Source organism: Salmo salar, chromosome ssa16 (genome assembly GCF_905237065.1).
Source record: "Salmo salar chromosome ssa16, Ssal_v3.1, whole genome shotgun sequence".
NCBI classification, from domain to species: Eukaryota; Metazoa; Chordata; class Actinopteri; order Salmoniformes; family Salmonidae; genus Salmo; species Salmo salar.
Genome location: NC_059457.1, coordinates 28,184,523 through 28,200,401, shown reverse-complemented (window position 1 = coordinate 28,200,401; position 15,879 = coordinate 28,184,523). Strand labels below are relative to the sequence as shown.

At 45.0% G+C, this 15,879-nt stretch overlaps 1 protein-coding gene across 2 annotated transcripts in view; it reads right to left on the bottom strand.

Annotated features, from left to right (window-relative positions):
• Positions 1 to 15,879, bottom strand: part of LOC106573506 (nuclear receptor ROR-alpha A) — a 270,918-nt gene that overhangs the window by 159,014 nt on the left and 96,025 nt on the right. The gene's annotated exons all lie outside the window — the stretch shown is intronic.

The following is a 15,879-nucleotide window of genomic DNA, read 5'->3' as shown; positions in this document are numbered from 1 at the left end:
TTCGACAAGAGGTCTGTGGACAGGGACTCCAAAGACAAGAGTTGGTCATGGATGCCGGCAGTATGTACTTCAACATACACTGGATTGTGTGAAGTGCTCCAGAAAATGTTTACATAGCTGTATACCGACGATAAGGGGCGGCAGGTTAGAGCGTTGTGGTTAGAGCGTTGGGCCAGTAACCGAAAGGTTCCTAGATCAAATCCCCGAGCTGACAAGGTAAACATCTGTCCTTCTGCCCCTGAACAAGGCAGTTAACCCACTGTTCATAGGCTGTCATTGTAAATTAGAATTTGTTCTTAACAGACTTGCTTTATGTGAAAGAAAAAAGCGAGAGACTAAAGTTGAGGTGGTGAGAGGTCAAATACCATATGTGTTCTGTTTCTGCTTTCAGGGAACAATTATTGTGTGAGTTAACGGAACTCAAAGTCACAGTAACCTGATGTTGTCAGGGACCGGAAATGCAAACATGTGTTTATGAAGGCATTTCTCTAATGTCTTTCAGAATCCAGATTTAGTACCTCATCATAAACACATGCTGAATACATGTATCACTACAGGGTCATGACTAGGGAACTTCACTGAGACAGTCACGGCACTTTATTACTGTCCTCACATTTCATCACACTGTTATAGGGGGCGGCAGGTAGCCTAGTGGTTAGAGCGTTAGACTAGTAACCGAAAGGTTGCAAGATCGAATCCCTGAGCTGACAATCCCCCCCCCCGTATATAAAGTTGTTAATTTACTGCTGCTCTTTAATCACTTGTTCCTTTTATTTCTTATTCATATTTTTTAAACTGCATAGTTGCTTAGGGGCTTGTAAGTAAGCGTTTCACTGTAAGGATACATGTTGTATTCAGTTGTCACATGTTGAATTCAGCACAAAGCCCTTCCCTGTAGCTCAGTTGGTAGAGCATGGTGTTTGCAACACCAGGGTTGTGGGTTCGATTCCCACGGGGGGCCAGCACAGAAAAAAAAAAATGTATGAAATGTATGCATTCACTACTGTAAGTCGCTCTGGATAAGAGCGTCTGCTAAATGACTAAAATGAAATGAAAAAATGTGCGCATGTGACTAATACAATTAGATTTGATTTGAAGATGGCACAAGCCACAAGAAAGACACATGTGCACAAGTAAATAGATACATTATTCCATATCTTTAGTGTGATGGAATTGTTTCCCTCACAGCCGAGGTAAGGGAGTGTATCACTGCGATCATTCACATAGAAACAAATCCAGCCGAGACACACTCAGATTTGGGAGCCATCAGTCAAACCCAGAGAGACAGACCACTCAGAGCCTCCTCATTGAGGAGGGCCGTCTAAGCCAAGTGGACAGGGGAAAATCATCACATGAAATATGCCTATTCTCTGGCTGTAATCACAGGGGCCCTCATATGATCATGGTAATATAGCAATCAAGCCAGGGCTTGTGGTGTGTGTGTGTGTGTGTGTGTGTGTGTGTGTGTGTGTGTGTGTGTCAGCTCCACTGGGGCAGGCCTCCTCCACTCAGCAGTGTTTGCTGAAATAAATCCTGCATCTCCAGCGGTTCCAGACACCAAACGCTGTCCTTGCCAGGTGTCTGCCACGCCGCAGTGACTGCTGACGGACGCACGGCGCTCAGCTCCTTGTTTTCACAACAGCTCCCGGTGTGGACCCTTGGCACAGCTGTTCCCCGGGTCCCCTTGGCCGCTTAAAAAAGGCAATACATCAATCTAGGCACTCAATACAGTCGGAAAATTGACCAATTAAATAAAATAAAATAAAAATGCATGTCACATGCTCCGAATACATGCTTACTTACGAGCCCTTAACCAACAATGCAGTTTTAAAAAAAGCAAGTAAAAAAAATATCTAAATACAATAAAGGAAAAATAGTAGCACAAAAAAATAACAACGACAACGAATGTGAATACATGTACAGTTGAAGTCGGAAGTTTACATACACTTAGGTTGGAGTCATTAAAACTTGTTTTTCAACCACTCCACAAATTTCTTGTTAACAAACTATAGTTTTGGCAAGTCTACTTTGTGCATGACACAAGTCATTTTTCCAACAATTGTTTACAGACAGATTATTTCACTTATAATTCACTGTATCACAATTCCAGTGGGTCAGAGGTTTACATACACTAAGTTGACTGTGCCTTTAAACAGCTTGAAAAATTCCAGAAAATTATGTCATGGCTTTAGAAGCTTCTAACAGGCTAATTTACATAATTTGAGTCAATTGGAGGTGTACCTGTGGATGTACTTCAAGGCCTACCTTCAAAGTCAGTGCCTCTTTGCTTGACATCATGGGAAAATCAAAAGAAATCCGCCAAGACCTCAGAAAAAGAATTGTAGACCTCCACAAGTCTGGTTCATCCTTGGGAGCACTTTCCAAATGCCCGAAAGTACCACGTTCACCTGTACAAACAATAGTACGCAAGTATAAACACCATGGGACCACGCAGCCGTCATACCGCTCAGGATGGAGATGCATTCTGTCTCCTAGAGATGAACGTACTTTGGTGCGATAAGTGCAAATCAATCCCAGAACAACAGCAAAGGACCTTCTGAAGATGCTGGAGGTTAGGTACAAAAGTATCTATATCCACAGTAAAATGAGTCCTATATCGACATAACCTGAAAGGCCGCTCAGCAAGGAAGAAGCCACTGCTCCAAAACCACCATAAAAAAGCCAGACTACTTTTTGGAGAAATGTCCTCTGGTCTGATGAAACAAAAATAGAACTGTTTGGCCATAATGACCATCGCTATGTTTGGAGGAAAAAGGGGGAGGCTTGCAAGAAGAAGAACAACATCCCAACCATGAAGCATGGGGGTGGCAGCATCATCTAGTGGGGGTGCTTTGCTGCAGGAGGGCCTGGTGCACTTCACAAAATAAATGGCATCACGAGGAAGGAAAATTATGTGGATCTATTGAAGCAACATCTCAAGACATCAGTCAGGAAGTTAAAGCTTGGTCGCAAATGGGTCTTCCAAATGGACAATGACCCCAAGCATACTTCCAAAGTTGTGGCAAAATGGCTTAAGAACAACAAAGTCAAGGTATTGGAGTGGCCATCACAAAGCCCTGACCTCAATCCCATAGATAATTTGTTGGCAGAACTGAAAAAGTGTGTGCGAGCAAGGTGGTCAACAAACCTGCCTCAGATACACCAGCTCTGTCAGGAGGAATGGGCCAAAATTCACCCAACTTATTGTGAGAAGCTTGTGGAAGGCTACCCGAAATGTTTGACGCTGTCACGCCCTGACCATAGAGAGCCCTCGGGGTTCTCTATAGTGTTTTAGGTCAGGGCGTGACTAGGGGGTTATCTAGTATTTTGTATTTCTAGGTTTGTTGGTGAGTATGGTTCCCAATTAGAGGCAGCTGTTTATCGTTGTCTCTAATTGGGGATCATACTTAAGTTGTCATTTGTTCCCACCTGCTTTGTAGGATATTGTTTTGTGTGTGTGCATGTTGCACCACGGCTTTCACGTTTCGTTGTTTGTTTATTGATTTTGAAGTTTCACTTTAAATAAAGATGTGGAACTCAACTCACGCTGCACCTTGGTCCGTCATGTACGACGAACGTGACAGAATATCCCACCAACGCAGGACCAAGCAGCGTGTTATGGAGGTAAAGGAGTTTTGGACATGGGAGGAAATAATGGGAGGATGTGAGACCCTTCCTTGGAAGGAGACACCAAGGAATTTGGAAGGACAGCGACGACGCCGAGGTCCGCGGCCACAGAAACCCCAAGATTGTTTTGGGGGGGGGCACAAAGGGCGGACGGCTGAGCAGCGGAGAGTGCCAGAGCCCGAATGGGAGTCGGTGGAGGAGTTCAATGAGGGGTACCGGAGAGAGGTGTTAGCGAGGAGCATGCTGCAGCGCAGGCGTGCTGAAGAGCGTGTCACCAATCCGGTGCCATCTGTGCAGGCTCCACGCACCAGGCCTCCAGTGCGCCTTCTCAGCCCGGTAGGTTCTGTGCCTGTTCCTCGATATCACCTTGAAGAGCGTGTCTTCAGTCCGCTGCCACAGAAACCCCAATCATTTTTTTTGGGGGGGGGGCACAAGGGACTGTTGGTCAAGCCGAGGAGAGAGCCAGAGACCGTTGGGGAGGTGATGGAGCTGTTGGAGGAGAGAGAATGGAGATAAATGTTAGTTCGGTGTGTTCTCCACGGCATTCGTCTTGAAGAGCGTGTCATCAGTCCGGTGCCATCTGTGCCGGCTCCACGCATCAGGTCTCCAGTGCGCCTCCCCAGCCCGGTACATCCTGTGCCGGCTCCCTGCACTCGCCCTGAAGAGCGTATCTTCAGTCCGGTGCCACCTGTGCCAGCTCCACGCACCAGGCCTCCAGTGCGCCTCCCCAGCCCGGTACGTCCTGTGCCGGCTCCCCGCACTCGCCCTGAGGTGCGTGTCATCAGTCCAGTGCCACCTGTGCCGGCTCCACGCACCAGGCCTCCAGTGCACCTCCCCAGCCTGGTACATCCTGTGCCGGCTCCCCGCACTCGTCCACCAGTGCGTGTGTACGGTCCGGAGACTCCAGCGACGGTCTACAGCCCGGAACCTCTAGCGACAGTTCACAGTCCGGAGCTTCCAGCGACGGTTCACAGTCCAGATCTTCCAGCGCCGGTTCACAGTCCAGAGCTTCCAACAACGGTTCACAGTCCAGAGCTTCCAGGCAAAGCGTTCAGTCCCGCTCCATGGCCGGAGCCTTCCTCTGTGCCGGTGCCCAGTCCAGGCACGGCGTCCAGTCCCGCTCCATGGACGGAGCCTTCCTCTGCGCCAGTGCCCAGTCCAGGCACGGCGTCCAGTCCTGCTCCATGGCCAGATCCTTCCTCTGCGCCAGTGCCCAGTCCAGGCACGGCGTCCAGTCCTGCTCCATGGCCGGAGCCCTCCTCTGCTCCGGTGCCCAGTCCGGGCACGGCGTTCAGCCCGGCTCCATGGCCGGATCCGTGGTCTGGCCGGGTGCTAAGACCCGCACCAGAGCCGCCACTGACGCTAGTCACCCCCCCAACCCTCCCCATCTGGATTCAGGTTTTGCGGCTGGAGTCCGCACCTTTGGGGGGGTACTGTCACGCCCTGATCATAGAGAGCCCTCGGGGTTCTCTATGGTGTTTTAGGTCAGGGCGTGACTAGGGGGGTTATCTAGTATTTTGTATTTCTAGGTTTGTTGGTGAGTATGGTTCCCAATTAGAGGCAGCTGTTTATCGTTGTCTCTAATTGGGGATCATTCTTAAGTTGTCATTTGTTCCCACCTGCTTTGTGGGATATTGTTTTGTGTGTGTGCATGTTGCACCACGGCTTTCACGTTTCGTTGTTTGTTTATTGTTTTTGAAGTTTCACTTTAAATAAAGATGTGGAACACAACTCACGCTGCACCTTGGTCCGTCCTGTACGACGATCGTGACAGACCCAAGTTAAACAATTTAAAGGCAATGCTACCAAATACTAATTGAGTGTATGTAAACTTCTGACGCACTGGGAATGTGATGAAAGAAATAAAATATGAAATAAATCATTCTCTCTACTATTATTCTGACAATTCACATTCTTAAAGTGGTGATAAAGTGGTGATCCTAACTGACCTAAGACAGGGAATCTTTACTAGGATTAAATGTCAGGAATTGTGAAAAACTGAGTTTAAATGTATTTGGCTAAGGTGTATTTAAACTTCCGACTTCAACTGTGTGTGTGTGTGTGTGTGTGTGTGTGTGTGTGTGTGTGTGTGTGTGTGTGTGTGTGTGTGTGTGTGTGTGTGTGTGTGTGTTGGAGTGTCAGTGAGTGTACATCAAGCAAAAAAATCATAATAGAAAAGAATAAAATAAGGGGGTCAATGTAAATAGTCCAGGTAGCCATTTGATTAACTGTTCTGCAGTCTTATGGCTTGGGGGTAGAAGCTGTTAAGGAGCCTTTTTGTCCCAGACTTGGACGCTCCTGTACCGCTTCCCGTGTGGTAGCAGAGAGAACAGTCTATGACTTGGGTGGCTAGAGTCTTTGACAATTTGTAGGGCCTTCCTCTGACACCACCTGGTATAGAGGTCCTGGATGGCAGGGAGCTCGGTCCCAGTTATGTACTGGGCTGCACGCACTAGCCTCTGTAGCGCCTTGTGGTCAGATGCCGAGCAGTTGCCATACCAAGCGGTGATGCAACCAGTCAGGATGCTCTCGATGGTGCAGCTGTAGAACTTTTAGAGGATCTGAGGACTCACGCCAAATCTTTTCAGCCTCCTGAGGGGGAATAGGCATTGTCGTGCCCTCCTCACGACTTTGTTGGTGTGTTTGAACCATGGAAAGTACTTAGTATTGTGGACACCAAGTAACTTGAAACTCTCAACCTTCTCCACTACAGTCCTGTCGATGTGAATGAAGGTGTGCTCGGCCCTCCTTTTCCCGTAGTCCACGATCAGCTCCTTTGTCTTGCTCACGTTGAGGGAGAGGTTTTTGTCCTGGCACCACACTGCCAGGTCTCTGACCTCCTCCCTATATGCTGTCTCATCGTTGTCGGTGATCAGTCCTACCACAGTAGTGCGTGGCCAAGCAGTCGTGGGTGAACAGGGATTACAGGAGGGGACTAAACACGCACCCCTGAGGGTCCTCTGTACTGAGGGTCAGTGTGGTGGATGTGTCGTTGTCTACCCTCACCACCTGGGGGGTGGCGCGTCAGTGACCCAAGAGGCTTATGTTCAGGCAGAACATGTGATAAATTGGCCATCTACTGTATTTATATGAACACTGGGTCTCTGCAAGAAGACTCAACTCGCTACAGCGTTCTGTGATGCTGCTCCTTAATCACAAATCAACAACCCCGATTCAGCCATAGTCCTAGCATGGCTGTGGTGCCAACAGTACAGTATGTTAATGTCCATACATGAGCCATGCTCTCATAACACTTATGTGAAGAGATCTAACCCATCAGAAACACAATGCCATGAGCATGTCAGACCTAAGCTAAATCAATCTGAAACGTTTTTGCAATAATAATTGCCTCGTTATAATATCTTTCTATCCCGATTAGAGGGTGATTTAATGTTTTTGCTAACTACACAGTACTGTGTGCCAACTCTTACATTTACCAATATTTAACTTTAGATTCCTACAGCTAAAGCTAGGTCATATTTCAGCGTTACTATGCTATGAGTGTTATTATTTTGGCTCGGCATAATACAGAAGGACCATTTCAATATGTTATTCCTCCTGCCTTTCAGATACATTTGCACCCCAAAAACAACCAGAGAGAAAAAGAACTCTGCAAAATGAGAAGTGCTACAGGTGTGCAGGCATCTGCTTACAATCTGTCCATGTGCTGTTCTTTTTCATGCTCTGTCTAAAAAGCATTTATTGTATCCTTCTGCATTAGCAAGGCTGAACATCATCCTCATTCCTTTATTCTCCTGATTATCAATCTCTAGGCAACAATCAAATAACAGGCTGGATGCACCTGCACGGCTGTGTCTCCATATGCCGCTCTCATAACAGGTATTACCTTTCCTCCAGATCCTATCACTGTTTGAATCAATGCTCAGGCTAGAGTGAGCCAGACATCAGTGGAGAGGTAATGGTGGTTTTACGTCGCCATTGGCTGAATGTGGTAATGCCTCATTAGAGAAAGCCATAGCATACTCTCCTGACTGTATGCAAAATAATAATCTTAGCATATGCACAGTGCTCCTCCCTCATGTTATTCAAAGTAGTACTGATCATTATTGTCATACACAGTAGTCTGAATTATAGACTTGCTTGCAGACCCATCAAGCTTATAGCAGGCCTAGTCTGTATGTAACAGTACACTCCCTTCGCCATCTAACCCAGCCGGCTGAGCTTGTCAATATACAGTATGTACACATTCTGGAATGAGACATTAACATTCAGAGTAAGTATCCACTGTCCCTCCACTGTCACACACGCATGAGAATGAATAAGAATAAATAAGAATAGGACCAAACAGTTGTGAGCAACATTTCTCCTAGGACGATCTCAGACTAGAGGGAGTTCAGTGAGTGCTGTGCTGCGAGCCCTGGGTTGGCCCCTGGAGTGAGAGGGAGAAACCCCACTCATCGTCCTAGTCCTAGGATGACTCACAGCCCTCTCTTCTGCATGTCTGCCTTGCCTCACCTTATCACTGCAGCTCCCCACCCATTGATTGATCTGAGCCCCAGATCCATGGGATCCCACTGTTCCTTTACTACCACTACAGTATCTGTTCACAGGACCTTATCAACGCATAACACAGCTTTAACCCCAGTAGATGAGTCACTAGAACAATGTGCTCCTTGGGACAGATCCAACTAAAAGCCATTTACGACTGTAATCTATAACTGTAATTAGAACTGAGTGAGCCCTTCACAAACAGAGCGCAGCAGACGCAGCTTTAGTTTCAATCTGAATAAAATATTTAATGAAAAAAAAAAACGCTGTTTGGATGCATTCCTACCACTTAATTGCGGCACTATTACATACATTTAATAATACAATAGAGTTCAAACACTTCCATTTTGATGCTATCAATTACCTCTTTATTCCTCAATTCCAGCCCCTTAAATATTAATATAATTCCATAATGAGGCTGAGTGGACGGAATCACTCAATGTCCCTTAGGGCGGATCTGCTGTCGACCACAAGAGCACAGGCCTTGTCTGATGAATATAATCAGCACATTAAACTACACTTCACCACTCACTCCTGTCTGGTTAGATATATTTCTTCTTTGTCCGGGGAGAACAGTGAAAGGCTTGGAACCCAGTGTGCAAGTGCCTACTTTATAACAACATTCTTCAACGTTTCCATTTGTGTACAACACGGCCGAGTCAAATGAAAACATATTGTACCTCTGTGTTTCCATATGTGTGTGTGTGTGTGTGTGTGTGTGTGTGTGTGTGTGTGTGTGTGTGTGTGTGTGTGTGTGTGTGTGTGTGTGTGTGCATGGCATGTGCGAGCGTGTGTGTTTGTGTGTGTGTGTTGACTTTGAATTGGCCTACAAGGAGAGTTTAGTGTAAAGGACAAGACATTTGACATTTAACAAGAAGCTAAAGCAGCTTAAACAATTACTAGCCAACAAAACTGTCATTTTGTGCCTGTTTCTTACAGGGATTCCTCCTGTCTCCCATTGGCCTAGAAGAGCAGCTCCACATGCTTACATATGAACCGTGTGATAAATTCTGAGGGGTGAATGGTTTACAAGCAGAAGGAGGACCTTTCAATTAGTGCCTGATGAGGGCTGAAAAGAGACACTCCTCAGTTGATGCAGAGCCACTGAGAAATGAGTCGCTTAAGATCATTGAAATTGTTACATTTCAAAAAGCAATTTCCTCAAATTGCTGAACAAGTTGCTAAAATCAGACATCCAATTAGAATGAGATTTTTGCGAGTGGAATTAGAAGAGTCGCTGTGCTATCAGCATTGTCTGGGGTACAGACAACCCAGACTCATCACCAGTGAGAAGCTTTCATGTGCAGGACCCCATATCACACAACACTCACAATCTAATTAGCTGCTCTCAAATGGTAGAATAGTGGTTTGGAAGCACTGCTGTAAACGGCAGCAGATAAATGGTTTGTGTTATTGCTGCATTTATCGACAGATCATTCCTTTTAAGTGTCATGTGAATATGAGCGACCATGTGGCTGACTCAGACAGAAAGTTAATACACTGTGAAATGAGCACCATATTTAACACCATCACAGGGCAAAATAAATCAGTATACTTTGCATACAACTTATGACAGGACCTTATATAATTTCTGTAGTACTGTGAACTCATGGTCCTCCATGTAATACTAGAATGCTCTCTTATTATCAAATCAAACTTTATTTGTCACATGCGCCGAATACAACAAGTGTAGACCTTACTGTGAAATGCTTACTTACTAGCCCTTAAACCAACAGTACAGTTCAAGAAGAGTTAAGAAAATATTTACCAAGTAGACTAAAATAAAAAGTAATAATAAAAAGTAACACCATAAGAATAACAATAACGAGGCTATATACAGGGGGCACTGGTACCGAGTCAGTGTGCAGGGGTACAGGCTAGTTGAGGTCATTTGTACATGTGGGTGGGGGTGAAGTGACTATGAATAGATATTTAGAACCATCATGACCTTTTACTCTGCTACTTAAAGGGATACTTTGGGATTTTGGCAATGAAACCCTTTATCTACTTCCCCAGAGTCAGATGAACTCATGGATACATTTTTTATGTCTCTCTCTGTGCAGTTTGAAGGAAGTTGTAAAGTCGCGGTAGCGCAATTGCTAACTAGCATTAACACAATGATTGGAAATGATGGGTATCTGAGACTTCTAGTCATTACGCTAATGCTAGTTAGCATTGATTCACAAATCTACCTCTAACTTCCTTCATACTGGACACAGAGACATAAAAAAGGTATCCACAAGTTCATCTGGGAAGTAGGTAATGGGACTCATTGCCAAAATGGCGAAGTGCCCCTTTATTGTTTATGTCCTTTAGCAACACGCAGTGACTGCAGAATCATGCACATTCCCAAATACAATGGCCACACAAACAATGACTCACAATCACGCTCACACAGACAGACAGACACACACAATGAGTATAGGCAACCAAAGATGAAACATCTTTATCCCTCTCTTTTCCCATAGCAACGAGTGAAATCATATTCCCTTTACAACTTTGTTCTCCACTCAACAATTTTACCATCTGCTAAAAACATATAGAGAAAAGAGAGCCAAAGAGAAAAGTTGTGATGAATATTTCAGAGGGCCTGCGCTGGCGGCTGCAGGTTTTATGGTCCCTGGCCAACAGCTTCCCGGGGGACAGAAAACTGCCACCTCCTCCCCCTCCATAGATAAAGCACACTGGGATGTCCTCCTTGGCAAGAAGGCTGCATTCTGGTAGTTCCATAGGATCTGATTCTTTAACCGGGCTTTATGTCTCTCTTTCCACTACATGTCCTACCTGACACATGAGAAGCCCAGCTGATTTGATGGACTGCTATAAAAGGTCATATTGTTCAGAGCTCTGAATCACATTTTATGGCCTCAATAGTTGGACCCCTACAGTAATTTATTTTTAAATCTACAGTCCAGTGCTGCATGTTCCACCACTGACAGACAGCTGGGCTGTGTTATAGGGAGGAAGCCTCGGACACAGCAACGCTGCTTAGACCGCTCTCCTCTCCTTCCCACTCTGGACCTGTGCCAGAGAGCTTCATATGAGCTGAAACCCCATTGTTTGCCGAGTTTCTTCCTGGTGCAATACATCATGGGCGGACAGAACACTGCCCAGGAATAAAAGGTACAACTGAGACGGTATATTAAGTACAACAGCATCCAATCCATAAAAGTCAGCATTAATAGCCAGGCCAGACATTTAATTTTTCATCTACAATGAGGCCAATTAGAAGAGCTGAAATGAGCTGTTGGAAAGATGCCCATTCTTTATGGTCGTGTCACAAGACACAGCCACATTATTTATTCCACCCACTGCCCCCTCACCTGCCAGAATGAATGGCCCACAACAACCTCCTTATACAGGTTAATATGGATTATTATGTATGTTCCTCCTCTCCTGACCAATGTCAACAGTTAGTGGAGCATACAGTATGTGGCAAGTCTGTGGTCTTCTGCTGACCTTGTGTCTAACATTATTCTGGAGGACTTACACTCCTCGCAACAGATGGGGAAGACTTCCAACATATCTGTTTGACATTGTTTCATTTAGATGATTTTGTCTGGAAGCAACATTTTGTATGGTCTTAAGAGGCTAAGAAGTGACATGTGGCCCAAAGGAAATGTTTGTCTTGTTTGCTGCAAAATGTAATGACAACTTATGTTCAACCACAGACATGATGAGCACTATGGTGCATTTCTGAGGTTATTCTGCTTCAGCGTGGTTTCTGGAATGTACTGTAGATACTTGTACTTTTTCAGCACCCAGTTTACTGCAGAAGCTTAGCTCAGCTTCATAATGATTTCTGAGTGCAGTTACATGTATCACCATCCAATATATTGCAGAAAGTATCTTGTTCATGACATATTTTAATCATTATAGTAAATTGTAACAAAAAAGTGAAATCATTAATTTGCTAATTGTCATCATAAACTTCTACAATAAGTTGTGCACGTATTGCACATCATATTTCAATGTATTTTACCAGTAAATGTGTCATTTTCAAAATGTAAACAGAATGGCTAAAGATTGTATGCACCATGCTGTGGAGGAGCCTGTGTAGTAGATTTTGCATTATACAATCGTCATTTTGCATCACGCCTTTGTCCTTCTCAACGATAGAATACAAATGTACAGGTGCAGGACAAAGGTAACCGACTCAGCAATTGCAGCACCTGTTTTCAACGGCACCTGTTGAATGCCTGTTTGCTTTGAAACTACTAAGCTTTCTCTGTACTTTGAAAGTCTCTTCTACCGACAAACTGGAAGGGGAACATATGGTGCAGGTAACCCAGATACAGTATATGTGTGGCTTAAAAATACATTGGAGAGTTGTGTGTCTTTGTCTTAGTGACAGTAGTATTGCCTCCTAACTATGTTACACTGACACCTGCTGGGAGCGGAGTGACTCAAGCCTAACTCAGCGGCAGGGAGGGAAGAGAGGAGTTCTGAGCCCAAGCAGAGGCTAGGAGACACACCAGAGAAACCTTTTCTACTGTCTGAGACTGCAACAACTGGAGCCTCTACTGCCATTATCAGTCAGACTGGGCCCTCTGTCAAGCAAATGAGAACCTGTAGTCAGATACTGGACATGGACTAAATCTGTTTTTGTAAGTGAGGATGGTGCATGCAGAAGTTTAAAAGATAAATACTGTTACTTGTCCTCACTTGGTGACTAGAATCCGAGACTTAAGTCCAAAGTTTCACCTAGCCCTCTCTACCTCCTCACTGCAGCTTACATATCCCAGGGGAGAGGATGTGGCATGGGGGTGTTTCATTTGGCACTAGTGGACCCATGAAGAGACAACTTTGCCTGTAAAATAATAAAAAAATGTAGTAAAAATGCCCCATTTTGAACAGCATGTTTCCTAATGTAAAAGTGGCAGGTGGCCCATTTCAAGTGGGCTTTGATTGATCCCCAGCTGTTTGGGAAATTGTCCCTCTTCCCTGAATTGAGGTCAGAGTGATAAGCATTGTGGGCACCTCCTCTAGGAGTGCTTCTCACATGCTCTCATCCAGGTGTGTGTGTGGCACCGCTGAGGCAGAATCAGCCTAGCCACATGTACTTCACTGACAGTCACTCTGCCCATGTACAAACACATTGGGAAGAAGGTGAATAAGACAACTTGAACACAATGGTAGATCTTTACATTCGTACCCATATACGGCTTGAAAATGTTAGATTTGGACACTGACAAGCGCCTAGATTGGAACACAGTGGCTGTACAGTAACATACTATATATGACATCAGAGCTTAGGCTCTAAGCTCTACAGCGCTGTAACACCACCCATGACAAGAAGACGCCCTCGGCCCTTCCGCTAATTGGGCAACTTTTTCAAATGTTTTGCTGTCTGAGTGAGGGAAGTGCTGTAAACTCAGTGGACTCAATGTATTTTGAAAGATGATATGTTGAGAATTATATAAATAAATAATAAATACCACTTTGATGTTATACAAGGAAACCACAGGTCTGACAGTCCAAATATGTATTTCATATTTCAGTATCACAAAACATATCACATTTACAATGTTGAAGTTTACAGACGCAACGTGATATCTACAATTATAGACATGGCATGAAACAATTGTTTAGGTCGTCCTGAGAGAAATAAGCCTTATTTCACTACATTGGGATAGAAAATAGCGACTCCAGCCTTTCCAGAATGCACCTTGCCCTTCCAACATGAATTCAAAATTGACTAATGTTTCCTTTTCAAAGCGGCAGGAAATCTGAACACTGGAATTTTGTGTCATAAAATAGCCAGGTGAATAGTAAAGAAAATAAACTTTCAAAGGTTACTTACATGATCAAGGCCTGGTGATCCTATAAAAGGGCATGTTAATCCATAACCCACCTCTTTGTGTTAGAAGGTGCACAAACTAAGCATTACACACAGCACTACAAGAAAGACAACAAACTTCTTAAACTGATCTTGTTTTGCTACACAAATTGCTTCAAGACGGGGTAAAAGAACTCTAAATAATAATAACTGCTCCACAAATAATGTTGAAAATGGACTCAAATGACGAAAATCCTGCCTCCTGGGAATTGACTAAGTATTTGATTGATAAGTATGCAATAATGTATTTAGAATGATAATGGAAAAGAAAAGGTATAGGCTTGCTAATTGTAATTTTAGCATTCATTTGTTTAACACATTGCAAGCAATTTCCCGAATACATTATTCTGCTATTTCACGACGTCACCTATTTACAAAACTAAATATGTAACACAACATGTTGTCAACTAACCATAGAAGTTCAGTCCAACCATATGCATATACCTCATTGTTCTTTTCTACTGCTTCCCCACAGGGATGACTCTGATGATGAGTGTTGGAAACCAAGAACACCCCCCAAGACAAAATGGGCCCGCTCCATTTCCCCAACTGCTCCTCCAGAGGTAGAGGAAAACAGAACTGCTCCAATCCCCCAGCTACAACCTCCGCCAGAGGTAAAAGAAAAAAGACCTGCTCCTATCCTCCAGATGCAACCTCCTCAAGAGCAGAGGTAGAGGTAGAGAAAGAGCTCCAAAATGGTGGCGTGCAAGTGTCTCATCTCCTTGTGTGGGGCGAACACTGCAATGGCTGAGTAGATGATCTTGCCCTCCACAGTATAGGCTGAGCCCTTCTTGGATCCGCTGTTGACGTTCGATAGACAGGAGAGGAGCATGGCCCAACTGCATGGGCACCCTCCGATCCAACAGGTCCCAGACGTACTCTATGGGATTGAGATCCGAGCTCTTCGCTGGCCATGGCAGAACACTGACATTCCTGTCTTGCAGGAAATAATGCACAGAACGAGCAGTATGGCTGGTGGCATTGTCATGCTGGTGGGTCATGTCAGGATGAGCCTGAAGGAAGGATACCACATGAGGAGGATGTCTTTCCTGTAACGCACAGAGTTGAGATTGCCTGCAATGACAACAAGCTCAGTCCGATGATGCTGTGACACACCGCCCCAGACCATGACGGACCCTCCACCTCCAAATCAATCCCGCTCCAGAGTACAGAGTACAGGCCTCGGTGTAACGCTCATTCCTTCGACGATAAACTTGAATCCGACCATCACCCTGTTGGGACAAAACCGCGACTCATCAGTGAAGAGCACTTTTTTCCAGTCCTGTCTCATCCAGCGACGGTGGGTTTGTGCCCATAGGCGACGTTGTTGCTGGTGATGTCTGGTGAGGACCTGCCTTACAACAGGCCTACAAGCCCTCAGTCCAGCCTATTGCAGACAGTCTGAGCACTGATGGAGCGATTTTGCTTTCCTGGTGTAACTCGGGCAGTTGTTGTTGCCATCCTGTACTTGTCCTGCAGGTGTGATGTTTGGATGTACCGATCCTGTGCAGGTGTTGTTACACGTGATCTGCCACTGCGAGGACGATCAGCTGTCCATCCTGTCTCCCTGTAGCGCTGTCTTAGGCATCTCTCAGTACGGACATTGCAATTTATTGCCCTGGCCACATCTGCAGTCCTCATGCCTCCTTGCAGCTTGCCTAAGGCACGTTCACACAGATAAGCAGGGACCCTGGGCATCTTTCATTTGGTGTTTTTCAGAGTCAGTAGAAAGGCCTCTTTAGTGTCCTAAGTTTTCATAACTGTGACCTTAATTGCCTACCGTTTGTATGCTGTTAGTGTCTTAACGACCGTTCCACAGTTGCATGTTCATTAATTGTTTATGGTTCATTGAACAAGCATGGGAAACAGTGTTTAAACCCTTTACAATGAAGATCTGTGAAGTT